This window comes from Leptodactylus fuscus, chromosome 1, assembly GCF_031893055.1.
Source record: "Leptodactylus fuscus isolate aLepFus1 chromosome 1, aLepFus1.hap2, whole genome shotgun sequence".
In the NCBI taxonomy this organism is placed as follows: Eukaryota; Metazoa; Chordata; class Amphibia; order Anura; family Leptodactylidae; genus Leptodactylus; species Leptodactylus fuscus.
Genome location: NC_134265.1, coordinates 239,940,775 through 239,968,456, shown reverse-complemented (window position 1 = coordinate 239,968,456; position 27,682 = coordinate 239,940,775). Strand labels below are relative to the sequence as shown.

General features: G+C 35.7%; 26 non-coding genes across 26 annotated transcripts; all 26 read left to right on the top strand.

Moving 5' to 3' along the window:
* Positions 1-1,008: 1,008 nt before the first annotated feature.
* TRNAK-UUU (transfer RNA lysine (anticodon UUU)) lies at positions 1,009-1,081 on the top strand. The gene has a single exon. It is a non-coding gene; the product is annotated as a tRNA-Lys (tRNA).
* A 1,782-nt stretch (positions 1,082-2,863) lies between these two features.
* On the top strand, positions 2,864-2,936 carry TRNAK-UUU (transfer RNA lysine (anticodon UUU)). Its single transcript has one exon. It is a non-coding gene; the product is annotated as a tRNA-Lys (tRNA).
* Positions 2,937-4,352: 1,416 nt separating this feature from the next.
* TRNAK-UUU (transfer RNA lysine (anticodon UUU)) lies at positions 4,353-4,425 on the top strand. The gene has a single exon. It is a non-coding gene; the product is annotated as a tRNA-Lys (tRNA).
* Positions 4,426-4,723: 298 nt separating this feature from the next.
* Positions 4,724-4,796, top strand: TRNAK-UUU (transfer RNA lysine (anticodon UUU)). The gene has a single exon. It is a non-coding gene; the product is annotated as a tRNA-Lys (tRNA).
* Positions 4,797-5,464: 668 nt separating this feature from the next.
* Positions 5,465-5,537, top strand: TRNAK-UUU (transfer RNA lysine (anticodon UUU)). The gene has a single exon. It is a non-coding gene; the product is annotated as a tRNA-Lys (tRNA).
* Positions 5,538-5,836: 299 nt separating this feature from the next.
* On the top strand, positions 5,837-5,909 carry TRNAK-UUU (transfer RNA lysine (anticodon UUU)). The gene has a single exon. It is a non-coding gene; the product is annotated as a tRNA-Lys (tRNA).
* Positions 5,910-6,948: 1,039 nt separating this feature from the next.
* Positions 6,949-7,021, top strand: TRNAE-UUC (transfer RNA glutamic acid (anticodon UUC)). The gene has a single exon. It is a non-coding gene; the product is annotated as a tRNA-Glu (tRNA).
* Positions 7,022-9,923: 2,902 nt separating this feature from the next.
* TRNAK-UUU (transfer RNA lysine (anticodon UUU)) lies at positions 9,924-9,996 on the top strand. Its single transcript has one exon. It is a non-coding gene; the product is annotated as a tRNA-Lys (tRNA).
* Positions 9,997-11,410: 1,414 nt separating this feature from the next.
* Positions 11,411-11,483, top strand: TRNAK-UUU (transfer RNA lysine (anticodon UUU)). Its single transcript has one exon. It is a non-coding gene; the product is annotated as a tRNA-Lys (tRNA).
* Positions 11,484-11,782: 299 nt separating this feature from the next.
* TRNAK-UUU (transfer RNA lysine (anticodon UUU)) lies at positions 11,783-11,855 on the top strand. The gene has a single exon. It is a non-coding gene; the product is annotated as a tRNA-Lys (tRNA).
* A 300-nt stretch (positions 11,856-12,155) lies between these two features.
* Positions 12,156-12,228, top strand: TRNAK-UUU (transfer RNA lysine (anticodon UUU)). Its single transcript has one exon. It is a non-coding gene; the product is annotated as a tRNA-Lys (tRNA).
* A 2,160-nt stretch (positions 12,229-14,388) lies between these two features.
* TRNAK-UUU (transfer RNA lysine (anticodon UUU)) lies at positions 14,389-14,461 on the top strand. The gene has a single exon. It is a non-coding gene; the product is annotated as a tRNA-Lys (tRNA).
* A 671-nt stretch (positions 14,462-15,132) lies between these two features.
* Positions 15,133-15,205, top strand: TRNAK-UUU (transfer RNA lysine (anticodon UUU)). The gene has a single exon. It is a non-coding gene; the product is annotated as a tRNA-Lys (tRNA).
* A 299-nt stretch (positions 15,206-15,504) lies between these two features.
* On the top strand, positions 15,505-15,577 carry TRNAK-UUU (transfer RNA lysine (anticodon UUU)). The gene has a single exon. It is a non-coding gene; the product is annotated as a tRNA-Lys (tRNA).
* Positions 15,578-15,877: 300 nt separating this feature from the next.
* On the top strand, positions 15,878-15,950 carry TRNAK-UUU (transfer RNA lysine (anticodon UUU)). Its single transcript has one exon. It is a non-coding gene; the product is annotated as a tRNA-Lys (tRNA).
* Positions 15,951-18,110: 2,160 nt separating this feature from the next.
* On the top strand, positions 18,111-18,183 carry TRNAK-UUU (transfer RNA lysine (anticodon UUU)). Its single transcript has one exon. It is a non-coding gene; the product is annotated as a tRNA-Lys (tRNA).
* A 673-nt stretch (positions 18,184-18,856) lies between these two features.
* TRNAK-UUU (transfer RNA lysine (anticodon UUU)) lies at positions 18,857-18,929 on the top strand. The gene has a single exon. It is a non-coding gene; the product is annotated as a tRNA-Lys (tRNA).
* A 298-nt stretch (positions 18,930-19,227) lies between these two features.
* On the top strand, positions 19,228-19,300 carry TRNAK-UUU (transfer RNA lysine (anticodon UUU)). Its single transcript has one exon. It is a non-coding gene; the product is annotated as a tRNA-Lys (tRNA).
* A 299-nt stretch (positions 19,301-19,599) lies between these two features.
* Positions 19,600-19,672, top strand: TRNAK-UUU (transfer RNA lysine (anticodon UUU)). The gene has a single exon. It is a non-coding gene; the product is annotated as a tRNA-Lys (tRNA).
* A 1,782-nt stretch (positions 19,673-21,454) lies between these two features.
* On the top strand, positions 21,455-21,527 carry TRNAK-UUU (transfer RNA lysine (anticodon UUU)). Its single transcript has one exon. It is a non-coding gene; the product is annotated as a tRNA-Lys (tRNA).
* Positions 21,528-21,826: 299 nt separating this feature from the next.
* On the top strand, positions 21,827-21,899 carry TRNAK-UUU (transfer RNA lysine (anticodon UUU)). The gene has a single exon. It is a non-coding gene; the product is annotated as a tRNA-Lys (tRNA).
* Positions 21,900-22,186: 287 nt separating this feature from the next.
* Positions 22,187-22,259, top strand: TRNAK-UUU (transfer RNA lysine (anticodon UUU)). The gene has a single exon. It is a non-coding gene; the product is annotated as a tRNA-Lys (tRNA).
* Positions 22,260-23,672: 1,413 nt separating this feature from the next.
* On the top strand, positions 23,673-23,745 carry TRNAK-UUU (transfer RNA lysine (anticodon UUU)). Its single transcript has one exon. It is a non-coding gene; the product is annotated as a tRNA-Lys (tRNA).
* A 299-nt stretch (positions 23,746-24,044) lies between these two features.
* Positions 24,045-24,117, top strand: TRNAK-UUU (transfer RNA lysine (anticodon UUU)). Its single transcript has one exon. It is a non-coding gene; the product is annotated as a tRNA-Lys (tRNA).
* Positions 24,118-24,404: 287 nt separating this feature from the next.
* On the top strand, positions 24,405-24,477 carry TRNAK-UUU (transfer RNA lysine (anticodon UUU)). Its single transcript has one exon. It is a non-coding gene; the product is annotated as a tRNA-Lys (tRNA).
* A 2,144-nt stretch (positions 24,478-26,621) lies between these two features.
* Positions 26,622-26,694, top strand: TRNAK-UUU (transfer RNA lysine (anticodon UUU)). The gene has a single exon. It is a non-coding gene; the product is annotated as a tRNA-Lys (tRNA).
* Positions 26,695-27,682: the final 988 nt, after the last annotated feature.

Genomic DNA, 27,682 nt, shown 5'->3' with positions numbered 1-27,682 from the left:
CGTATCATGTTGATATTAAGAGATTGACACTTTTGTTTGGATTTTCTAGATTTTTGCTTAATGCCAAAACTGCAAATGTACAATCGACTTTTACCATTATTCTGTAAATATTAGCATCCCAGATGATTTATGCTGGAAATAGGATATACACTTTGCATATTCTAGAATAACCCATAAATCCCTAATTGAACACTCTCACTTAAAGGAGATGTATTCTTATGTACATTAATTCCGATTTGGGGTACAGCATTATATATCGGAGGGCCTGGATAGCTCAGTCTGTAGAGCATCAGACTTTTAATCTGAGGGTCCAGGGTTCAAGTCCCTGTTCAGGCAGAGAATTGCTTTGAAAAGTATGCATAATTCACATTCGTATCATCTTGATCGTAAGAGTTTGACACTTTTGTTTGGATTTTCTAGATTTTTGCTTAATGCCAAAACTGCAAATGTACAATCGACTTTTACCATTATTCTGTAACTATTAGCACGCTAGATGATCTATGCTGGAAATAGGATTAGACACTTTGCATATTCTAGAATCACCCATAAAACCATAATTGAACACTCTCTTGTAAAGCAGATCTATTCACATGTACATTAATTCCGAGTGGAGGAACAGTATTATTATTTTTGTAACCTGGATAGCTCAGTCGGTAGAGCATCAGACTTTTAATCTGAGGGTCCAGGGTTCAAGTCCCTGTTCAGGTGGAGAATTTTTTTAAAAAATATGTATGTATCATTCACATACGTATCATGTTGATCGTAAGAGTTTGACACTTTTGTTTGCATTTTTTAGATTTTTGCTTAATGCCAAAACTGCAAATGTACAATCGACTTTTACCATTATTCTGTAAATATTATCACCCAGATGATCTATGCTGGAAATAGGGTAGACACTTTCATATTCTAGAATAACCCATAAATCCCTAAATGAACACTCTCTCTTAAAGCAGATCTATTCACATGCACATTAATTCCGATTTGAGGTACAATATTATATTCTGTAGAGCCTGGATAGCTCAGTCGGTAGAGCATCAGACTTTTAATCTGAGGGTCCAGGGTTCAAGTCCCTGTTCAGGCGGAGAATTTTTTTGAAAAGTATGTATCATTTACATACGTATCATGTTGATCTTAAGAGTTTGAGACTTTTGTTTGCATTTTTTAGATTTTTGCTTAATGCCAAAACTGCAAATGTACAATCGACTTTTACCATTATTCTGTAAATATTATCACCCAGATGATCTATGCTGGAAATAGGGTAGACACTTTCATATTCTAGAATAACCCATAAATCCCTAATTGAACACTCTCACTTAAAGGAGATCTATTCTTATATACATTAATTCCAATTTGAGGTACAGCATTATGTTTCAGAGAGCCTGGATAGCTCAGTCGGTAGAGCATCAGACTTTTAATCTGAGGGTCCAGGTTTCAAGTCCCTGTTCAGGCGAAGAATTTCTTGGAAAAGTATGCATCATTCACATACGTATCATCATGATCGTAAGAGTTTGACACTTTTGTTTGGATTTTTTAGATTTTTGCTTAATGCCAAAACTGCAAATGTACAATCGAATTTTAACATTATTCTGTAACTTTTAGCACCCTAGATGATCTGTGCTGGAAATAGGATTAAACACTTTGCATATTCTAGAATCACCCATGAAACCATAATTGAACACTCTCTCTTAAAGCAGATCTATTCACATGTACATTAATTCCGATTTGAGGTACAGTATTATATTTTGTAGATCCTGGATAGCTCAGTCAGTAGAGCATCGAACTTTTAATCTGAGGGTCCAGGGTTCAAGTCCCTGTTCAGGCGGAGAGTTGCTTTGAAAAGTATGCATCATTCACATACGTATGATGTTGATCAAATGAGTATGAAACTTTTGTTTGGATTTTCTAGATTTTTCCTTAATGCCAAAACTGCAAATGTACAATCGAATTTTACCATTATTCTGTAACTTTTAGCACCATAGATGATCTATGCTGGAAATAGGATTAGACACTTTGCATATTCTAGAATCACCCATAAAACCATAATTGAACACTCTCTCGTAAAGCAGATCTATTCACATGTACATTAATTCCGATTTGAGGTACAGTATTATATTTTTTAGAGACTGGATAGCTCAGTCGGTAGAGCATCAGACTTTTAATCTGAGGGTCCAGGGTTCAAGTCTCTGTTCAGGCGGAGAATTTTTTTGAAAAGTATGTATCATTCACATACGTATCATGTTGATCTTAAGAGTTTGAGACTTTTGTTTGCATTTTTTAGATTTTTGCTTAATGCCAAAACTGCAAATGTACAATCGACTTTTACCATTATTCTGTAAATATTATCACCCCAGATGATCTATGCTGGAAATAGGATAGACACTTTCATATTCTAGAATCACCCATAAATCCCTAATTGAACACTCTCACTTAAAGGAGATCTATTCTTATATACATTAATTCCAATTTGAGGTACAGCATTATGTTTCAGAGAGCCTGGATAGCTCAGTCGGTAGAGCATCAGACTTTTAATCTGAGGGTCCAGGTTTCAAGTCCCTGTTCAGGCGAAGAATTTCTTGGAAAAGTATGCATCATTCACATACGTATCATCATGATCGTAAGAGTTTGACACTTTTGTTTGGATTTTCTAGATTTTTGCTTAATGCCAAAACTGCAAATGTACAATCGACTTTTACCATTATTCTGTAACTATTAGCACCCTAGATGATCTATGCTGGAAATAGGATTAGACACTTTGCATATTCTAGAATCACCCATGAATCCCTAATTGAACACTCTCACTTAAAGGAGATGTATTCTTATGTACATTAATTCCGATTTGGGGTACAGCGTTATGTTTTTGAGAGCCTGGATAGCTCAGTCGGTAGAGCATCAGACTTTTAATCTGAGGGTCCAGGGTTCAAGTCCCTGTTCAGGCGGAGAAGTTGCTTTGAAAAGTATGCATCATTCATATATGTATGATGTTGATCATAAAAGTTTGAAACTTTTGTTTGGATTTTCTAGATTTTTGCTTAATGCCAAAACTGCAAATGTACAATCGAATTTTACCATTATTCTGTAACTATTAGCACCCTAGATGATCTATGCTGGAAATAGGATTAGACACTTTGCATATTCTAGAATCACCCATAAAACCATAATTGAACACTCTCTCGTAAAGCAGATCTATTCACATGTACATTAATTCCGATTTGAGGTACAGTATTATATTTTTTAGAGCCTGGATAGCTCAGTCGGTAGAGCATCAGACTTTTAATCTGAGGGTCCAGGGTTCAAGTCTCTGTTCAGGCAGAGAATTTTTTTGAAAAGTACGTATCATTCACATACGTATCATGTTGATCGTAAGAGTTTGACACTTTTGTTTGGATTTTTTAGATTTTTGCTTAATGCCAAAACTGCAAATGTACAATCGAATTTTAACATTATTCTGTAACTATTAGCACCCTAGATGATCTGTGCTGGAAATAGGATTAAACACTTTGCATATTCTAGAATCACCCATGAAACCATAATTGAACACTCTCTCTTAAAGCAGATCTATTCACATGTACATTAATTCCGATTTGAGGTACAGTATTATATTTTGCAGATCCTGGATAGCTCAGTCGGTAGAGCCTCGATCTTTTAATCAGAGGGTCCAGGGTTCAAGTCCCTGTTCAGGCGGAGAGTTGCATTGAAAAGTATGCATCATTCACATACGTATGATGTTGATCAAAAGAGTTTGAAACTTTTGTTTGGATTTTCTAGATTTTTGCTTAATGCCAAAATTGCAAATGTACAATCGAATTTTACCATTAGTCTGTAACTTTTAGCACCCTAGATGATCTATGCTGGAAATAGGATTAGACACTTTGCATATTCTAGAATCACCCATAAAACCATAATTGAACACTCTCTCTTAAAGCAGATCTATTCACATGTTCATTAATTCCGATTTGAGGTACAGTATTAAATTTTGTAGAGCCTGGATAGCTCAGTCGGTAGAGCATCAGACTTTTAATCTGAGGGTCTAGGGTTCAGGTTCCTGTTCAGGCAGAGAGTTGCTTTGAAAAGTTTGCATCATTCTCATACGTATCATGTTGATCAAAAGAGTTTGACACTTTTGTTTGGATTTTTTAGATTTTTGCTTAATGCCAAAACTGCAAATGTACAGTCGAATTTTACCATTATTCTGTAACTATTAGCAACCTAGATGATCTATGCTGGAAATAGGATTAGACACTTTGCATATTCTAGAATCTCCCATAAAACCATAATTGAACACTCTCGCTTAAAGCAGATCTATTCACATGCACATTAATTCCGATTTGAGGTACAGTATTATACTCTGTAGAGCCTGGATAGCTCAGTTGGTAGAGCATCAGACTTTTAATCTGAGGGTCCAGGGTTCAAGTCCCTGTTCAGGCGGAGAATTTTTTTGAAAAGTATGTATCATTCACATACGTATCATGTTGATATTAAGAGATTGACACTTTTGTTTGGATTTTCTAGATTTTTGCTTAATGCCAAAACTGCAAATGTACAATCGACTTTTACCATTATTCTGTAAATATTAGCATCCCAGATGATCTATGCTGGAAATAGGATATACACTTTGCATATTCAAGAATAACCCATAAATCCCTAATTGAACACTCTCACTTAAAGGAGATGTATTCTTATGTACATTAATTCCGATTTGGGGTACAGCATTATATATCGGAGGGCCTGGATAGCTCAGTCGGTAGAGCATCAGACTTTTAATCTGAGGGTCCAGGGTTCAAGTCCCTGTTCAGGCAGAGAATTGCTTTGAAAAGTATGCATAATTCACATTCGTATCATCTTGATCGTAAGAGTTTGACACTTTTGTTTGGATTTTCTAGATTTTTGCTTAATGCCAAAACTGCAAATGTACAATCGACTTTTACCATTATTCTGTAACTATTAGCACCCTAGATGATCTATGCTGGAAATAGGATTAGACACTTTGCATATTCTAGAATCACCCATAAAACCATAGTTGAACACTCTCTTGTAAAGCAGATCTATTCACATGTACATTAATTCCGAGTTGAGGTACAGTATTATTATTTTTGTAGCCTGGATAGCTCAGTCGGTAGAGCATCAGACTTTTAATTTGAGGGTCCAGGGTTCAAGTCCCTGTTCAGGCGGAGAATTTTTTTGAAAAGTATGTATCATTCACATACGTATCATGTTGATCGTAAGAGTTTGACACTTTTGTTTGCATTTTTTAGATTTTTGCTTAATGCCAAAACTGCAAATGTACAATCGACTTTTACCATTATTCTGTAAATATTATCACCCAGATGATCTATGCTGGAAATAGGGTAGACACTTTCATATTCTAGAATAACCCATAAATCCCTAATTGAACACTCTCTCTTAAAGCAGATCTATTCACATGCACATTAATTCCGATTTGAGGTACAGTATTATATTCTGTAGAGCCTGGATAGCTCAGTCGGTAGAGCATCAGACTTTTAATCTGAGGGTCCAGGGTTCAAGTCCCTGTTCAGGCGAAGAATTTCTTGGAAAAGTATGCATCATTCACATACGTATCATCATGATCGTAAGAGTTTGACACTTTTGTTTGGATTTTCTAGATTTTTGCTTAATGCCAAAACTGCAAATGTACAATCGACTTTTACCATTATTCTGTAACTATTAGCACCCTAGATGATCTATGCTGGAAATAGGATTAGACACTTTGCATATTCTAGAATCACCCATGAATCCCTAATTGAACACTCTCACTTAAAGTAGATGTATTCTTATGTACATTAATTCCGATTTGGGGTACAGCATTATGTTTTGGAGAGCCTGGATAGCTCAGTCGGTAGAGCATCAGACTTTTAATCTGAGGGTCCAGGGTTCAAGTCCCTGTTCAGGCGGAGAATTTTTTTGAAAAGTATGTATCATTCACATACGTATCATGTTGATCTTAAGAGTTTGACTCTTTTGTTTGCATTTTCTAGACTTTTGCTTAATGCCAAAACTGCAAATGTACAATCGACTTTTACCATTATTCTGTAAATATTATCACCAGATGATCTATGCTGGAAATAGGATAGACACTTTCATATTCTAGAATCACCCATAAATCCCTAATTGAACACTCTCACTTAAAGGAGATCTATTCTTATATACATTAATTCCAATTTGGGGTACAGCATTATGTTTCAGACATCCTGGATAGCTCAGTCGGTAGAGCATCAGACTTTTAATCTGAGGGTCCAGGGTTCAAGTCCCTGTTCAGGCAAAGAATTTCTTGGAAAAGTATGCATCATTCACATACGTATCATCATGATCGTAAGAGTTTGACACTTTTGTTTGGATTTTCTAGATTTTTGCTTAATGCCAAAACTGCAAATGTACAATCGACTTTTACCATTATTCTGTAACTATTAGCACCCTAGATGATCTATGCTGGAAATAGGATTAGACACTTTGCATATTCTAGAATCACCCATAAAACCATACCTGAACACTCTCTCGTAAAGCAGATCTATTCACATGTACATTAATTCCGATTTGAGGTACAGTATTATATTTTTTAGAGCCTGGATAGCTCAGTCGGTAGTGCATCAGACTTTTAATCTGAGGGTCCAGGGTTCAAGTCCCTGTTCAGGCAGAGAATTTTTTTTGAAAAGTATGTATCATTCACATACGTATCATGTTGATATTAAGAGATTGACATTTTTGTTTGGATTTTCTAGATTTTTACTTAATGCCAAAACTGCAAATGTACAATCGACTTTTACCATTATTCTGTAAATATTAGCATCCCAGATGATCTATGCTGGAAATAGGATAGACACTTTGCATATTCTAGAATAACCCATAAATCCCTAATTGAACACTCTCACTTAAAGGAGATGTATTCTTATGTACATTAATTCCGATTTGGGGTACAGCATTATGTTTTGGAGAGCATGGATAGCTCAGTCGGTAGAGCATCAGACTTTCAATCTGGGGGTTCAGGGTTCAGGTTCCTGTTCAGGCGGAGAGTTTCTTTGAAAAGTGTGCATCATTCTCATACGTATCATCTTGATCGTAAGAGTTTGACACTTTTGTTTGGATTTTTTAGATTTTTGCTTAATGCCAAAACTGCAAATGTACAATCGAATTTTAACATTATTCTGTAACTATTAGCACCCTAGATGATCTATGCTGGAAATAGGATTAGACACTTTGCATATTCTAGAATCACCCATAAAACCATAATTGAAAACTCTCTCTTAAAGCAGATCTATTCACATGTACATTAATTCCGATTTGAGGTACAGTATTTTATTTTGTAGAGCTTGGATAGCTCAGTCGGTAGAGCATCAGACTTTTAATCTGAGGGTCCAGGGTTCAAGTCCCTGTTCAGGCGAAGAATTTCTTGGAAAAGTATGCATCATTCACATACGTATCATCATGATCGTAAGAGTTTGACACTTTTGTTTGGATTTTCTAGATTTTTGCTTAATGCCAAAACTGCAAATGTACAATCGACTTTTACCATTATTCCGTAACTATTAGCACCCTAGATGATCTATGCTGGAAATAGGATTAGACACTTTGCATATTCTAGAATCACCCATGAATCCCTAATTGAACACTCTCACTTAAAGGAGATGTATTCTTATGTACATTAATTCCGATTTGGGGTACAGCATTATGTTTCGGAGAGTCTATATAGCTCAGTCGGTAGAGCATCAGACTTTTAATCTGAGGGTCCAGGGTTCAAGTCCCTGTTCAGGCAGAGAATTTTTTTGAAAAGTAAGTATCATTCACATACGTATCATGTTGATCGTAAGAGTTTGACACTTTTGTTTGGATTTTTTAGATTTTTGCTTAATGCCAAATCTGTAAATGTACAATCGAATTTTAACATTATTCTGTAACTATTAGCACCCTAGATGATCTGTGCTGGAAATAGGATTAGACACTTTGCATATTCTAGAATCACCCATGAAACCATAATTGAACACTCTCTCTTAAAGCAGATCTATTCACATGTACATTAATTCCGATTTGAGGTACAGCATTATATTTTGTAGAGCCTGGATAGCTCAGTCGGTAGAGCATCGAACTTTTAATCTGAGGGTCCAGGGTTCAAGTCCCTGTTCAGGCGGAGAGTTGCTTTGAAAAGTATGCATCATTCACATACGTATGATGTTGATCAAAAGAGTTTGAAACTTTTGTTTGGATTTTCTAGATTTTTGCTTAATGCCAAAACTGCAAATGTACAATCGAATTTTACCATTATTCTGTAACTTTTAGCACCCTAGATGATCTATGCTGGAAATAGGATTAGACACTTTGCATATTCTAGAATCACCCATAAAACCATAATTGAACACTCTCTCTTAAAGCAGATCTATTCACATGTACATTAATTCCGATTTGAGGTATAGTATTATATTTTTCAGAGCCTGGATAGCTCAGTCGGTAGAGCATCAGACTTTTAATCAGAGGGTCCAGGGTTCAAGTCCCTGTTCAGGAGGAGAATTTTTTTGAAAAGTATGTATCATTCACATACGTATCATGTTGATATTAGGAGATTGACACTTTTGTTTGGATTTTCTAGATTTTTGCTTAATGCCAAAACTGCAAATGTACATTCGACTTTTACCATTATTCTGTAAATATTAGCATCCCAGATGATCTATGCTGGAAATAGGATAGACACTTTGCATATTCTAGAATAACCCATAAATCCCTAATTGAACACTCTCACTTAAAGGAGATGTATTCTTATGTACATTAATTCCGATTTGGGGTACAGCATTATATTTCGGAGGGCCTGGAAAGCTCAGTCGGTAGAGCATCAGACTTTTAATCTGAGGGTCCAGGGTTCAAGTCCCTGTTCAGGCGGAGAATTGCTTTGAAAAGTATGCATAATTCACATTCGTATCACCTTGATCGTAAGAGTTTGACACTTTTGTTTGGATTTTCTAGATTTTTGCTTAATGCCAAAACTGCAAATGTACAATCGACTTTTACCATTATTCTGTAACTATTAGCACCCTAGATGATCTATGCTGGAAATAGGATTAGACACTTTGCATATTCTAGAATCACCCATAAAACCATAATTGAAAACTCTCTCTTAAAGCAGATCTATTCACATGTACATTAATTCCGATTTGAGGTACAGTATTTTATTTTGCAGAGCCTGGACAGCTCAGTCGGTAGAGCATCAGACTTTTAATCTGAGGGTCCAGGGTTCAAGTCTCTGTTAAGGCGGAGAATTTTTTTGAAAAGTATGTATCATTCACATACGTATCATCATGATCGTAAGAGTTTGACACTTTTGTTTGGATTTTCTAGATTTTTGCTTAATGCCAAAACTGCAAATGTACAATCGACTTTTACCATTATTCTGTAACTATTAGCACCCTAGATGATCTATGCTGGAAATAGGATTAGACACTTTGCATATTCTAGAATAACCCATAAATCCCTAATTGAACACTCTCACTTAAAGGAGATGTATTCTTATGTACATTAATTCCGATTTGGGGTACAGCATTATATTTCGGAGGGCCTGGAAAGCTCAGTCGGTAGAGCATCAGACTTTTAATCTGAGGGTCCAGGGTTCAAGTCCCTGTTCAGGCGAAGAATTTCTTGGAAAAGTATGCATCATTCACATACGTATCATCATGATCGTAAGAGTTTGACACTTTTGTTTGGATTTTCTAGATTTTTGCTTAATGCCAAAACTGCAAATGTACAATCGACTTTTACCATTATTCTGTAACTATTAGCACCCTAGATGATCTATGCTGGAAATAGGATTAGACACTTTGCATATTCTAGAATAACCCATAAATCCCTAATTGAACACTCTCACTTAAAGGAGATGTATTCTTATGTACATTAATTCCGATTTGGGGTACAGCATTATGTTTTGGAGAGCCTGGATAGCTCAGTCGGTAGAGCATCAGACTTTTAATCTGAGGGTCCAGGGTTCAAGTCCCTGTTCAGGCGTAGAAGTTGCTTTGAAAAGTATGCATCATTCATATACGTATGATGTTCATCATAAAAGTTTGGAACTTTTGTTTGGATTTTCTAGATTTTTGCTTAATGCCAAAACTGCAAATGTACAATCGAATTTTACCATTATTCTGTAACTATTAGCACCCTAGATGATCTATGCTGGAAATAGAATTAGACACTTTGCATATTCTAGAATCACCCATAAAACCATAATTGAACACTCTCTCGTAAAGCAGATCTATTCACATGTACATTAATTCCGATTTGAGGTACAGTATTATATTTTTTAGAGCCTGGATAGCTCAGTCGGTAGAGCATCAGACTTTTAATCTGAGGGTCCAGGGTTCAAGTCTCTGTTCAGGAGGAGAATTTTTTTGAAAAGTATGTATCATTCACATACGTATCATGTTGATCGTAAGAGTTTGACACTTTTGTTTGGATTTTTTAGATTTTTGCTTAATGCCAAAACTGCAAATGTACAATCGAATTTTAACATTATTCTGTAACTATTAGCACCCTAGATGATCTGTGCTGGAAATAGGATTAAACACTTTGCATATTCTAGAATCACCCATGAAACCATAATTGAACACTCTCTCTTAAAGCAGATCTATTCACATGTACATTAATTCCGATTTGAGGTACAGTATTAAATTTTGTAGAGCCTGGATGGCTCAGTCGGTAGAGCATCGAATTTTTAATCTGAGGGTCCAGGGTTCAAGTCCCTGTTCAGGCGGAGAGTTGCTTTGAAAAGTATGCATCATTCACATACGTATGATGTTGATCAAAAGAGTTTGAAACTTTTGTTTGGATTTTCTAGATTTTTGCTTAATGCCAAAACTGCAAATGTACAATCGAATTTTACCATTATTCTGTAACTTTTAGCACCCTAGATGATCTATGCTGGAAATAGGATTAGACACTTTGCATATTCTAGAATCACCAATAAAACCATAATTGAACACTCTCGCTTAAAGCAGAGCTATTCACATGCACATTAATTCCGATTTGAGGTACAGTGTTATATTCTGTAGAGCCTGGATATCTCAGTCGGTAGCGCATCAGACTTTTAATCTTAGGGTCCATGGTTCAAGTCCCTGTTCAGGCAGAGAATTTTTTTGAAAAGTATGTATCATTCACATACGTATCATGTTGATCTTAAGAGTTTGAGACTTTTGTTTGCATTTTTTAGATTTTTGCTTAATGCCAAAACTGCAAATGAACAATCGACTTTTACCATTATTCTGTAAATATTATCACCCCAGATGATCTATGCTGGAAATAGTATAGACACTTTCATATTCTAGAATCACCCATAAATCCCTAATTGAACACTCTCACTTAAAGGAGATCTATTCTTATATACATTAATTCCAATTTGGGGTACAGCATTATGTTTCAGAGAGCCTGGATAGCTCAGTCGGTAGAGCATCAGACTTTTAATCTGAGGGTCCAGGGTTCAAGTCCCTGTTCAGGCGAAGAATTTCTTGGAAAAGTATGCATCATTCACATACGTATCATCATGATCATAAGAGTTTGACACTTTTGTTTGGATTTTCTAGATTTTTGCTTAATTCCAAAACTGCAAATGTACAATCGACTTTTACCATTATTCTGTAACTATTAGCACCCTAGATGATCTATGCTGGAAATAGGATTAGACACTTTGCATATTCTAGAATCACCCATGAATCCCTAATTGAACACTCTCACTTAAAGGAGATGTATTCTTATGTACATTAATTCCGATTTGGGGTACAGCATTATGTTTTGGAGAGCCTGGATAGCTCAGTCGGTAGAGCATCAGACTTTTAATCTGAGGGTCCAGGGTTCAAGTCCCTGTTCAGGCGGAGAAGTTGCTTTGAAAAGTGTGCATCATTCACATACGTATGATGTTGATCGTAAAAGTTTGAAACTTTTGTTTGGATTTTCTAGATTTTTGCTTAATGCCAAAACTGCAAATGTACAATCGAATTTTAACATTATTCTGTAACTATTAGCACCCTAGATGATCTATGCTGGAAATAGGATTAGACACTTTGCATATTCTAGAATCACCCATAAAATTATAATTGAACACTCTCTCGTAAAGCAGATCTATTCACATGTACATTAATTCCGATTTGAGGTACAGTATTATATTTTTTAGAGCCTGGATAGCTCAGTCGGTAGAGCATCAGACTTTTAATCTGAGGGTCCAGGGTTCAAGTCCCTGTTCAGGCAGAAATTTTTTTTTTGAAAAGTATGTATCATTCACATACGTATCATCATGATCATAAGAGTTTGACACTTTTGTTTGGATTTTCTAGATTTTTGCTTAATGCCAAAACTGCAAATGTACAATCGAATTTTAACATTATTCTGTAACTATTAGCACCCTAGATGATCTGTGCTGGAAATAGGATTAAACACTTTGCATATTCTAGAATCACCCATGAAACCATAATTGAACACTCTCTCTTAAAGCAGATCTATTCACATGTACATTAATTCCGATTTGAGGTACAGTATTATATTTTGTAGAGCCTGGATAGCTCAGTCGGTAGAGCATCGATCTTTTAATCTGAGGGTCCAGGGTTCAAGTCCCTGTTCAGGCGGAGAGTTGCTTTGAAAAGTATGCATCATTCACATACGTATGATGTTGATCAAAAGAGTTTGAAACTTTTGTTTGGATTTTCTAGATTTTTGCTTAATGCCAAAACTGCAAATGTACAATCGAATTTTACCATTATTCTGTAACTTTTAGCACCCTAGATGATCTATGCTGGAAATAGGATTAGACACTTTGCATATTCTAGAATCACCCATAAAACCATAATTGAACACTCTCGCTTAAAGCAGATCTATTCACATGTACATTAATTCCGATTTGAGGTACAGTATTATGTTTTGTAGACCCTGGATAGCTCAGTCGGTAAAGCATCGAACTTTTAATCTGAGGGTCCAGGGTTCAAGTCCCTGTTCAGGCGGAGAGTTGCTTTGAAAAGTATGCATCATTCACATACGTATGATGTTGATCAAAAGAGTTTGAAACTTTTGTTTGGATTTTCTAGATTTTTGCTTAATGCCAAAACTGCAAATGTACAATCGAATTTTACCATTATTCTGTAACTTTTAGCACCCGATATGATCTATGCTGGAAATAGGATTAGACACTTTGCATATTCTAGAATCACCCATAAAACCATAATTGAACACTCTCTCGTAAAGTAGATCTATTCACATGTACATTAATTCCCATTTGAGGTACATTATTTTTTTTTTAAGAGCCTGGATAGCTCAGTCGGTAGAACATCAGACTTTTAGTCTGAGGGTCCAGGGTTCAAGTCCCTGTTCAGGCGGAGAATTTTTTTGAAAAGTATGTATCATTCACATACGTATCATGTTGATATTAAGAGATTGACACTTTTGTTTGGATTTTCTAGATTTTTGCTTAATGCCAAAACTGCAAATGTACAATCGACTTTTACCATTATTCTGTAAATATTATCACCCCAGATGATCTATGCTGGAAATAGGATAGACACTTTCATATTCTAGAATCACCCATAAATCCCTAATTGAACACTCTCACTTAAAGGAGATCTATTCTTATATACATTAATTCCAATTTGGGGTACAGCATTATGTTTCAGAGAGCCTGGATAGCTCAGTCGGTAGAGCATCCGACTTTTAATCTGAGGGTCCAGGGTTCAAGTCCCTGTTCAGGCGAAGAATTTCTTGGAAAAGTATGCATCATTCACATACGTATCATCATGATCGTAAGAGTTTGACACTTTTGTTTGGATTTTCTAGATTTTTGCTTAATGCCAAAACTGCAAATGTACAATCAACTTTTACCATTATTCTGTAACTATTAGCACCCTAGATGATCTGTGCTGGAAATAGGATTAGACACTTTGCATATTCTAGAATCACCCATGAATCCCTAATTGAACACTCTCACTTAAAGGAGATGTATTCTTATGTACATTAATTCCAATTTGGGGTACAGCATTATGTTTTGGAGAGCCTGGATAGCTCAGTCGGTAGAGCATCAGACTTTTAATCTGAGGGTCCAGAGTTCAAGTCCCTGTTCAGGCGTAGAAGTTGCTTTGAAAAGTATGCATCATTCATATACGTATGATGTTCATGATAAAAGTTTGGAACTTTTGTTTGGATTTTCTAGATTTTTGCTTAATGCCAAAACTGCAAATGTACAATCGAATTTTACCATTATTCTGTAACTATTAGCACCCTAGATTATCTATGCTGGAAATAGAATTAGACACTTTGCATATTTTAGAATCACCCATAAAACCATAATTGAACACTCTCTCGTAAAGCAGATCTATTCACATGTACATTAATTCCGATTTGAGGTACAGTATTATATTTTTTAGAGCCTGGATAGCTCAGTCGGTAGAGCATCAGACTTTTAATCTGAGGGTCCAGGGTTCAAGTCCCTGTTCAGGCAGAGAATTTTTTTTTGAAAAGTATGTATCATTCACATACGTATCATCATGATCATAAGAGTTTGACACTTTTGTTTGGATTTTCTAGATTTTTGCTTAATGCCAAAACTGCAAATGTACAATCGAATTTTACCATTATTCTGTAACTTTTAGCACCCTAGATGATCTATGCTGGAAATAGGATTAGACACTTTGCATATTCTAGAATCACCAATAAAACCATAATTGAACACTCTCGCTTAAAGCAGAGCTATTCACATGCACATTAATTCCGATTTGAGGTACAGTGTTATATTCTGTAGAGCCTGGATATCTCAGTCGGTAGCGCATCAGACTTTTAATCTTAGGGTCCATGGTTCAAGTCCCTGTTCAGGCAGAGAATTTTTTTGAAAAGTATGTATCATTCACATACGTATCATGTTGATCTTAAGAGTTTGAGACTTTTGTTTGCATTTTTTAGATTTTTGCTTAATGCCAAAACTGCAAATGAACAATCGACTTTTACCATTATTCTGTAAATATTATCACCCCAGATGATCTATGCTGGAAATAGTATAGACACTTTCATATTCTAGAATCACCCATAAATCCCTAATTGAACACTCTCACTTAAAGGAGATCTATTCTTATATACATTAATTCCAATTTGGGGTACAGCATTATGTTTCAGAGAGCCTGGATAGCTCAGTCGGTAGAGCATCAGACTTTTAATCTGAGGGTCCAGGGTTCAAGTCCCTGTTCAGGCAAAGAATTTCTTGGAAAAGTATGCATCATTCACATACGTATCATCATGATCATAAGAGTTTGACACTTTTGTTTGGATTTTCTAGATTTTTGCTTAATTCCAAAACTGCAAATGTACAATCGACTTTTACCATTATTCTGTAACTATTAGCACCCTAGATGATCTATGCTGGAAATAGGATTAGACACTTTGCATATTCTAGAATCACCCATGAATCCCTAATTGAACACTCTCACTTAAAGGAGATGTATTCTTATGTACATTAATTCCGATTTGGGGTACAGCATTATGTTTTGGAGAGCCTGGATAGCTCAGTCGGTAGAGCATCAGACTTTTAATCTGAGGGTCCAGGGTTCAAGTCCCTGTTCAGGCGGAGAAGTTGCTTTGAAAAGTGTGCATCATTCACATACGTATGATGTTGATCGTAAAAGTTTGAAACTTTTGTTTGGATTTTCTAGATTTTTGCTTAATGCCAAAACTGCAAATGTACAATCGAATTTTAACATTATTCTGTAACTATTAGCACCCTAGGTGATCTATGCTGGAAATAGGATTAGACACTTTGCATATTCTAGAATCACCCATAAAACCATAATTGAACACTCTCTCGTAAAGCAGATCTATTCACATGTACATTAATTCCGATTTGAGGTACAGTATTATATTTTTTAGAGCCTGGATAGCTCAGTCGGTAGAGCATCAGACTTTTAATCTGAGGGTCCAGGGTTCAAGTCCCTGTTCAGGCAGAAATTTTTTTTTTGAAAAGTATGTATCATTCACATACGTATCATCATGATCATAAGAGTTTGACACTTTTGTTTGGATTTTCTAGATTTTTGCTTAATGCCAAAACTGCAAATGTACAATCGAATTTTAACATTATTCTGTAACTATTAGCACCCTAGATGATCTGTGCTGGAAATAGAATTAAACACTTTGCATATTCTAGAATCACCCATGAAACCATAATTGAACACTCTCTCTTAAAGCAGATCTATTCACATGTACATTAATTCCGATTTGAGGTACAGTATTATATTTTGTAGAGCCTGGATAGCTCAGTCAGTAGAGCATCGATCTTTTAATCTGAGGGTCCAGGGTTCAAGTCCCTGTTCAGGCGGAGAGTTGCTTTGAAAAGTATGCATCATTCACATACGTATGATGTTGATCAAAAGAGTTTGAAACTTTTGTTTGGATTTTCTAGATTTTTGCTTAATGCCAAAACTGCAAATGTACAATCGAATTTTACCATTATTCTGTAACTTTTAGCACCCTAGATGATCTATGCTGGAAATAGGATTAGACACTTTGCATATTCTAGAATCACCCATAAAACCATAATTGAACACTCTCGCTTAAAGCAGATCTATTCACATGTACATTAATTCCGATTTGAGGTACAGTATTATGTTTTGTAGACCCTGGATAGCTCAGTCGGTAAAGCATCGAACTTTTAATCTGAGGGTCCAGGGTTCAAGTCCCTGTTCAGGCGGAGAGTTGCTTTGAAAAGTATGCATCATTCACATACGTATGATGTTGATCAAAAGAGTTTGAAACTTTTGTTTGGATTTTCTAGATTTTTGCTTAATGCCAAAACTGCAAATGTACAATCGAATTTTACCATTATTCTGTAACTTTTAGCACCCGATATGATCTATGCTGGAAATAGGATTAGACACTTTGCATATTCTAGAATCACCCATAAAACCATAATTGAACACTCTCTCGTAAAGTAGATCTATTCACATGTACATTAATTCCCATTTGAGGTACATTATTTTTTTTTTAAGAGCCTGGATAGCTCAGTCGGTAGAACATCAGACTTTTAGTCTGAGGGTCCAGGGTTCAAGTCCCTGTTCAGGCGGAGAATTTTTTTGAAAAGTATGTATCATTCACATACGTATCATGTTGATATTAAGAGATTGACACTTTTGTTTGGATTTTCTAGATTTTTGCTTAATGCCAAAACTGCAAATGTACAATCGACTTTTACCATTATTCTGTAAATATTATCACCCCAGATGATCTATGCTGGAAATAGGATAGACACTTTCATATTCTAGAATCACCCATAAATCCCTAATTGAACACTCTCACTTAAAGGAGATCTATTCTTGTATACATTAATTCCAATTTGGGGTACAGCATTATGTTTCAGAGAGCCTGGATAGCTCAGTCGGTAGAGCATCCGACTTTTAATCTGAGGGTCCAGGGTTCAAGTCCCTGTTCAGGCGAAGAATTTCTTGGAAAAGTATGCATCATTCACATACGTATCATCATGATCGTAAGAGTTTGACACTTTTGTTTGGATTTTCTAGATTTTTGCTTAATGCCAAAACTGCAAATGTACAATCAACTTTTACCATTATTCTGTAACTATTAGCACCCTAGATGATCTGTGCTGGAAATAGGATTAGACACTTTGCATATTCTAGAATCACCCATGAATCCCTAATTGAACACTCTCACTTAAAGGAGATGTATTCTTATGTACATTAATTCCAATTTGGGGTACAGCATTATGTTTTGGAGAGCCTGGATAGCTCAGTCGGTAGAGCATCAGACTTTTAATCTGAGGGTCCAGAGTTCAAGTCCCTGTTCAGGCGTAGAAGTTGCTTTGAAAAGTATGCATCATTCATATACGTATGATGTTCATGATAAAAGTTTGGAACTTTTGTTTGGATTTTCTAGATTTTTGCTTAATGCCAAAACTGCAAATGTACAATCGAATTTTACCATTATTCTGTAACTATTAGCACCCTAGATTATCTATGCTGGAAATAGAATTAGACACTTTGCATATTTTAGAATCACCCATAAAACCATAATTGAACACTCTCTCGTAAAGCAGATCTATTCACATGTACATTAATTCCGATTTGAGGTACAGTATTATATTTTTTAGAGCCTGGATAGCTCAGTCGGTAGAGCATCAGACTTTTAATCTGAGGGTCCAGGGTTCAAGTCCCTGTTCAGGCAGAGAATTTTTTTTTGAAAAGTATGTATCATTCACATACGTATCATCATGATCATAAGAGTTTGACACTTTTGTTTGGATTTTCTAGATTTTTGCTTAATGCCAAAACTGCAAATGTACAATCGAATTTTACCATTATTCTGTAACTTTTAGCACCATAGATGATCTATGCTGGAAATAGGATTAGACACTTTGCATATTCTAGAATCACCCATAAAACCATAATTGAACACTCTCTCTTAAAGCAGATCTATTCACATGTTCATTAATTCCAATTTGAGGTACAGTATTAAATTTTGTAGAGCCTGGATAGCTCAGTCGGTAGAGCATCAGACTTTTAATCTGAGGGTCTAGGGTTCAGGTTCCTGTTCAGGCAGAGAGTTGCTTTGAAAAGTTTGCATCATTCTCATACGTATCATGTTGATCGTAAGAGTTTGACACTTTTGTTTGGATTTTTTAGATTTTTGCTTAATGCCAAAACTGCAAATGTACAATCGAATTTTACCATTATTCTGTAACTATTAGCAACCTAGATGATCTATGCTGGAAATAGGATTAGACACTTTGCATATTCTAGAATCTCCCATAAAACCATAATTGAACACTCTCGCTTAAAGCAGATCTATTCACATGCACATTAATTCCGATTTGAGGTACAGTATTATATTCTGTAGAGCCTGGATAGCTCAGTTGGTAGAGCATCAGACTTTTAATCTGAGGGTCCAGGGTTCAAGTCCCTGTTCAGGCGGAGAATTTTTTTGAAAAGTATGTATCATTCACATACGTATGATGTTGATATTAAGAGATTGACACTTTTGTTTGGATTTTCTAGATTTTTGCTTAATGCCAAAACTGCAAATGTACAATCGACTTTTACCATTATTCTGTAAATATTAGCATCCCAGATGATCTATGCTGGAAATAGGATAGACACTTTGCATATTCTAGAATAACCCATAAATCCCTAATTGAACACTCTCACTTAAAGGAGATGTATTCTTATGTACATTAATTCCGATTTGGGGTACAGCATTATATATCGGAGGGCCTGGATAGCTCAGTCGGTAGAGCATCAGACTTTTAATCTGAGGGTCCAGGGTTCAAGTCCCTGTTCAGGCAGAGAATTGCTTTGAAAAGTATGCATAATTCACATTCGTATCATCTTGATCGTAAGAGTTTGCCACTTTTGTTTGGATTTTCTAGATTTTTGCTTAATGCCAAAACTGCAAATGTACAATCGACTTTTACCATTATTCTGTAACTATTAGCACCCTAGATGATCTATGCTGGAAATAGGATTAGACACTTTGCATATTCTAGAATCACCCATAAAACTATAATTGAACACTCTCTTGTAAAGCAGATCTATTCACATGTACATTAATTCCGAGTTGAGGTACAGTATTATATTTTTTGGAGCCTGGATAGCTCAGTCGGTAGAGCATCAGACTTTTAATCTGAGGGTCCAGGGTTCAAGTCCCTGTTCAGGCGGAGAATTTTTTTGAAAAGTATGTATCATTCACATACGTATCATGTTGATCGTAAGAGTTTGACACTTTTGTTTGGATTTTTTAGATTTTTGCTTAATGCCAAAACTGCAAATGTACAATCGAATTTTAACATTATTCTGTAACTATTAGCACCCTAGATGATCTGTGCTGGATATAGGATTAAACACTTTGCATATTCTAGAATCACCCATGAAACCATAATTGAACACTCTCTCTTAAAGCAGATCTATTCACATGCACATTAATTCCGATTTGAGGTACAGTATTATACTCTGTAGAGCCTGGATAGCTCAGTCGGTAAAGCATCAGACTTTTAATCTGAGGGTCCAGGTTCAAGTCCCTGTTCAGGCGGAGAATTTTTTTGAAAAGTATGTATCATTCACATACGTATCATGTTGATCTTAAGAGTTTGAGACTTTTGTTTGCATTTTTTAGATTTTTGCTTAATGCCAAAACTGCAAATGTACAATCGACTTTTACCATTATTCTGTAAATATTATCACCCCAGATGATCTATGCTGGAAATAGGGTAGACACTTTCATATTCTAGAATCACCCATAAATCCCTAATTGAACACTCTCACTTAAAGGAGATCTATTCTTATATACATTAATTCCAATTTGAGGTACAGCATTATGTTTCAGAGAGCCTGGATAGCTCAGTCGGTAGAGCATCAGACTTTTAATCTGAGGGTCCAGGTTTCAAGTCCCTGTTCAGGTGAAGAATTTCTTGGAAAAGTATGCATCATTCACATACGTATCATCATGATCGTAAGAGTTTGACACTTTTGTTTGGATTTTTTAGATTTTTGCTTAATGCCAAAACTGCAAATGTACAATCGAATTTTAACATTATTCTGTAACTATTAGCACCCTAGATGATCTGTGCTGGAAATAGGATTAAACACTTTGCATATTCTAGAATCACCCATGAAACCATAATTGAACACTCTCTCTTAAAGCAGATCTATTCACATGTACATTAATTCTGATTTGAGGTACAGTATTATATTTTGTAGAGCCTGGATAGCTCAGTCGGTAGAGCATCGAAGTTTTAATCTGAGTGTCCAGGGTTCAAGTCCCTGTTCAGGCGGAGAGTTGCTTTGAAAAGTATGCATCATTCACATACGTATGATGTTGATCAAAAGAGTTTGAAACTTTTGTTTGGATTTTCTAGATTTTTGCTTAATGCCAAAACTGCAAATGTACAATCGAATTTTACCATTATTCTGTAACTTTTAGCACCCTAGATGATCTATGCTGGAAATAGGATTAGACACTTTGCATATTCTAGAATCACCCATAAAACCATAATTGAACACTCTCGCTTAAAGCAGAGCTATTCACATGCACCTTAATTCCGATTTGAGGTACAGTGTTATATTCTGTAGAGCCTGGATATCTCAGTCGGTAGAACATCAGACTTTTAATCTTAGGGTCCATGGTTCAAGTCCCTGTTCAGGCAGAGAATTTTATTGAAAAGTATGTATCATTCACATACGTATCATGTTGATCTTAAGAGTTTGAGACTTTTGTTTGCATTTTTTAGATTTTTGCTTAATGCCAAAACTGCAAATGTACAATCGACTTTTACCATTATTCTGTAAATATTATCACCCCAGATGATCTATGCTGGAAATAGTATAGACACTTTCATATTCTAGAATCACCCATAAATCCCTAATTGAACACTCTCACTTAAAGGAGATCTATTCTTATATACATTAATTCCAATTTGGGGTACAGCATTATGTTTCAGAGAGCCTGGATAGCTCAGTCGGTAGAGCATCAGACTTTTAATCTGAGGGTCCAGGGTTCAAGTCCCTGTTCAGGCGAAGAATTTCTTGGAAAAGTATGCATCATTCACATACGTATCATCATGATCATAAGAGTTTGACACTTTTGTTTGGATTTTCTAGATTTTTGCTTAATGCCAAAACTGCAAATGTACAATCGACTTTTACCATTATTCTGTAACTATTAGCACCCTAGATGATCTATGCTGGAAATAGGATTAGACACTTTGCATATTCTAGAATCACCCATGAATCCCTAATTGAACACTCTCACTTAAAGGAGATGTATTCTTATGTACATTAATTCCGATTTGGGGTACAGCATTATGTTTTGGAGAGCCTGGATAGCTCAGTCGGTAGAGCATCAGACTTTTAATCTGAGGGTCCAGGGTTCAAGTCCCTGTTCAGGCGGAGAAGTTGCTTTGAAAAGTATGCATCATTCATATATGTATGATGTTGATCATAAAAGTTTGGATTTTCTAGATTTTTGCTTAATGCCAAAACTGCAAATGTACAATCAAATTTTACCATTATTCTGTAACTATTAGCACCCTAGATGATCTATGCTGGAAATAGGATTAGACACTTTGCATATTCTAGAATCACCCATAAAACCATAATTGAACACTCTCTCGTAAAGCAGATCTATTCACATGTACATTAATTCCGATTTGAGATACAGTATTATATTTTTTATAGCCTGGATAGCTCAGTCGGTAGAGCATCAGACTTTTAATCTGAGGGTCCAGGGTTCAAGTCCCTGTTCAGGCAGAGAATTTTTTTGAAAAGTACGTACCATTCACATACGTATCATGTTGATCGTAAGAGTTTGACACTTTTGTTTGGATTTTTTAGATTTTTGCTTAATGCCAAAACTGCAAATGTACAATCGAATTTTAACATTATTCTGTAACTATTAGCACCCTAGATGATCTGTGCTGGAAATAGGATTAAACACTTTGCATATTCTAGAATCACCCATGAAACCATAATTGAACACTCTCTCTTAAAGCAGATCTATTCACATGTACATTAATTCCGATTTGAGGTACAGTATTATATTTTGCATATCCTGGATAGCTCAGTCGGTAGAGCCTCGATCTTTTAATCAGAGGGTCCAGGGTTCAAGTCCCTGTTCAGGCGGAGAGTTGCATTGAAAAGTATGCATCATTCACATACGTATGATGTTGATCAAAAGAGTTTGAAACTTTTGTTTGGATTTTCTAGATTTTTGCTTAATGCCAAAACTGCAAATGTACAATCGAATTTTACCATTAGTCTGTAACTTTTAGCACCCTAGATGATCTATGCTGGAAATAGGATTAGACACTTTGCATATTCTAGAATCACCCATAAAACCATAATTGAACACTCTCTCTTAAAGCAGATCTATTCACATGTTCATTAATTCCGATTTGAGGTACAGTATTAAATTTTGTAGAGCCTGGATAGCTCAGTCGGTAGAGCATCAGACTTTTAATCTGAGGGTCTAGGGTTCAGGTTCCTGTTCAGGCAGAGAGTTGCTTTGAAAAGTTTGCATCATTCTCATACGTATCATGTTGATCAAAAGAGTTTGACACTTTTGTTTGGATTTTTTAGATTTTTGCTTAATGCCAAAACTGCAAATGTACAATCGAATTTTACCATTATTCTGTAACTTTTAGCACCCTAGATGATCTATGCTGGAAATAGGATTAGACACTTTGCATATTCTAGAATCACCCATAAAACCATAATTGAACACTCTCGCTTAAAGCAGAGCTATTCACATGCACCTTAATTCCGATTTGAGGTACAGTGTTATATTCTGTAGAGCCTGGATATCTCAGTCGGTAGAACATCAGACTTTTAATCTTAGGGTCCATGGTTCAAGTCCCTGTTCAGGCAGAGAATTTTATTGAAAAGTATGTATCATTCACATACGTATCATGTTGATCTTAAGAGTTTGAGACTTTTGTTTGCATTTTTTAGATTTTTGCTTAATGCCAAAACTGCAAATGTACAATCGACTTTTACCATTATTCTGTAAATATTATCACCCCAGATGATCTATGCTGGAAATAGTATAGACACTTTCATATTCTAGAATCACCCATAAATCCCTAATTGAACACTCTCACTTAAAGGAGATCTATTCTTATATACATTAATTCCAATTTGGGGTACAGCATTATGTTTCAGAGAGCCTGGATAGCTCAGTCGGTAGAGCATCAGACTTTTAATCTGAGGGTCCAGGGTTCAAGTCCCTGTTCAGGCGAAGAATTTCTTGGAAAAGTATGCATCATTCACATACGTATCATCATGATCATAAGAGTTTGACACTTTTGTTTGGATTTTCTAGATTTTTGCTTAATGCCAAAACTGCAAATGTACAATCGACTTTTACCATTATTCTGTAACTATTAGCACCCTAGATGATCTATGCTGGAAATAGGATTAGACACTTTGCATATTCTAGAATCACCCATGAATCCCTAATTGAACACTCTCACTTAAAGGAGATGTATTCTTATGTACATTAATTCCGATTTGGGGTACAGCATTATGTTTTGGAGAGCCTGGATAGCTCAGTCGGTAGAGCATCAGACTTTTAATCTGAGGGTCCAGGGTTCAAGTCCCTGTTCAGGCGGAGAAGTTGCTTTGAAAAGTATGCATCATTCATATATGTATGATGTTGATCATAAAAGTTTGGATTTTCTAGATTTTTGCTTAATGCCAAAACTGCAAATGTACAATCAAATTTTACCATTATTCTGTAACTATTAGCACCCTAGATGATCTATGCTGGAAATAGGATTAGACACTTTGCATATTCTAGAATCACCCATAAAACCATAATTGAACACTCTCTCGTAAAGCAGATCTATTCACATGTACATTAATTCCGATTTGAGATACAGTATTATATTTTTTATAGCCTGGATAGCTCAGTCGGTAGAGCATCAGACTTTTAATCTGAGGGTCCAGGGTTCAAGTCCCTGTTCAGGCAGAGAATTTTTTTGAAAAGTACGTACCATTCACATACGTATCATGTTGATCGTAAGAGTTTGACACTTTTGTTTGGATTTTTTAGATTTTTGCTTAATGCCAAAACTGCAAATGTACAATCGAATTTTAACATTATTCTGTAACTATTAGCACCCTAGATGATCTGTGCTGGAAATAGGATTAAACACTTCGCATATTCTAGAATCACCCATGAAACCATAATTGAACACTCTCTCTTAAAGCAGATCTATTCACATGTACATTAATTCCGATTTGAGGTACAGTATTATATTTTGCATATCCTGGATAGCTCAGTCGGTAGAGCCTCGATCTTTTAATCAGAGGGTCCAGGGTTCAAGTCCCTGTTCAGGCGGAGAGTTGCATTGAAAAGTATGCATCATTCACATACGTATGATGTTGATCAAAAGAGTTTGAAACTTTTGTTTGGATTTTCTAGATTTTTGCTTAATGCCAAAACTGCAAATGTACAATCGAATTTTACCATTAGTCTGTAACTTTTAGCACCCTAGATGATCTATGCTGGAAATAGGATTAGACACTTTGCATATTCTAGAATCACCCATAAAACCATAATTGAACACTCTCTCTTAAAGCAGATCTATTCACATGTTCATTAATTCCGATTTGAGGTACAGTATTAAATTTTGTAGAGCCTGGATAGCTCAGTCGGTAGAGCATCAGACTTTTAATCTGAGGGTCTAGGGTTCAGGTTCCTGTTCAGGCAGAGAGTTGCTTTGAAAAGTTTGCATCATTCTCATACGTATCATGTTGATCAAAAGAGTTTGACACTTTTGTTTGGATTTTTTAGATTTTTGCTTAATGCCAAAACTGCAAATGTACAATCGAATTTTACCATTATTCTGTAACTATTAGCAACCTAGATGATCTATGCTGGAAACAGGATTAGACACTTTGCATATTCTAGAATCTCCCTTAAATCCATAATTGAACACTCTCGCTTAAAGCAGATCTATTCACATGCACATTAATTCCGATTTGAGGTACAGTATTATACTCTGTAGAGCCTGGATAGCTCAGTTGGTAGAGCATCAGACTTTTAATCTGAGGGTCCAGGGTTCAATTCCCTTTCAGGCGGAGAATTTTTTTGAAAAGTATGTATCATTCACATACGTATCATGTTGATATTAAGAGATTGACACTTTTGTTTGGATTTTCTAGATTTTTGCTTAATGCCAAAACTGCAAATGTACAATCGACTTTTACCATTATTCTGTAAATATTAGCATCCCAGATGATTTATGCTGGAAATAGGATATACACTTTGCATATTCTAGAATAACCCATAAATCCCTAATTGAACACTCTCACTTAAAGGAGATGTATTCTTATGTACATTAATTCCGATTTGGGGTACAGCATTATATATCGGAGGGCCTGGATAGCATCAGACTTTTAATCTGAGGGTCCAGGGTTCAAGTCCCTGTTCAGGCAGAGAATTGCTTTGAAAAGTATGCATAATTCACATTCGTATCATCTTGATCGTAAGAGTTTGACACTTTTGTTTGGATTTTCTAGATTTTTGCTTAATGCCAAAACTGCAAATGTACAATCGACTTTTACCATTATTCTGTAACTATTAGCACGCTAGATGATCTATGCTGGAAATAGGATTAGACACTTTGCATATTCTAGAATCACCCATAAAACCATAATTGAACACTCTCTTGTAAAGCAGATCTATTCACATGTACATTAATTCCGAGTTGAGGTACAGTATTATTATTTTTGTAACCTGGATAGCTCAGTCGGTAGAGCATCAGACTTTTAATCTGAGGGTCCAGGGTTCAAGTCCCTGTTCAGGTGGAGAATTTTTAAAAAAAATATGTATGTATCATTCACATACGTATCATGTTGATCGTAAGAGTTTGACACTTTTGTTTGCATTTTTTAGATTTTTGCTTAATGCCAAAACTGCAAATGTACAATCGACTTTTACCATTATTCTGTAAATATTATCACCCAGATGATCTATGCTGGAAATAGGGTAGACACTTTCATATTCTAGAATAACCCATAAATCCCTAATTGAACACTCTCTCTTAAAGCAGATCTATTCACATGCACATTAATTCCGATTTGAGGTACAGTATTATATTCTGTAGAGCCTGGATAGCTCAGTCGGTAGAGCATCAGACTTTTAATCTGAGGGTCCAGGGTTCAAGTCCCTGTTCAGGCGGAGAATTTTTTTGAAAAGTATGTATCATTCACATACGTATCATGTTGATCTTAAGAGTTTGAGACTTTTGTTTGCATTTTTTAGATTTTTGCTTAATGCCAAAACTGCAAATGTACAATCGACTTTTACCATTATTCTGTAAATATTATCACCCAGATGATCTATGCTGGAAATAGGGTAGACACTTTCATATTCTAGAATAACCCATAAATCCCTAATTGAACACTCTCACTTAAAGGAGATCTATTCTTATATACATTAATTCCAATTTGAGGTACAGCATTATGTTTCAGAGAGCCTGGATAGCTCAGTCGGTAGAACATCAGACTTTTAATCTGAGGGTCCAGGTTTCAAGTCCCTGTTCAGGCGAAGAATTTCTTGGAAAAGTATGCATCATTCACATACGTATCATCATGATCGTAAGAGTTTGACACTTTTGTTTGGATTTTTTAGATTTTTGCTTAATGCCAAAACTGCAAATGTACAATCGAATTTTAACATTATTCTGTAACTTTTAGCACCCTAGATGATCTGTGCTGGAAATAGGATTAAACACTTTGCATATTCTAGAATCACCCATGAAACCATAATTGAACACTCTCTCTTAAAGCAGATCTATTCACATGTACATTAATTCCGATTTGAGGTACAGTATTATATTTTGTAGATCCTGGATAGCTCAGTCAGTAGAGCATCGAACTTTTAATCTGAGGGTCCAGGGTTCAAGTCCCTGTTCAGGCGGAGAGTTGCTTTGAAAAGTATGCATCATTCACATACGTATGATGTTGATCAAATGAGTATGAAACTTTTGTTTGGATTTTCTAGATTTTTCCTTAATGCCAAAACTGCAAATGTACAATCGAATTTTACCATTATTCTGTAACTTTTAGCACCATAGATGATCTATGCTGGAAATAGGATTAGACACTTTGCATATTCTAGAATCACCCATAAAACCATAATTGAACACTCTCTCGTAAAGCAGATC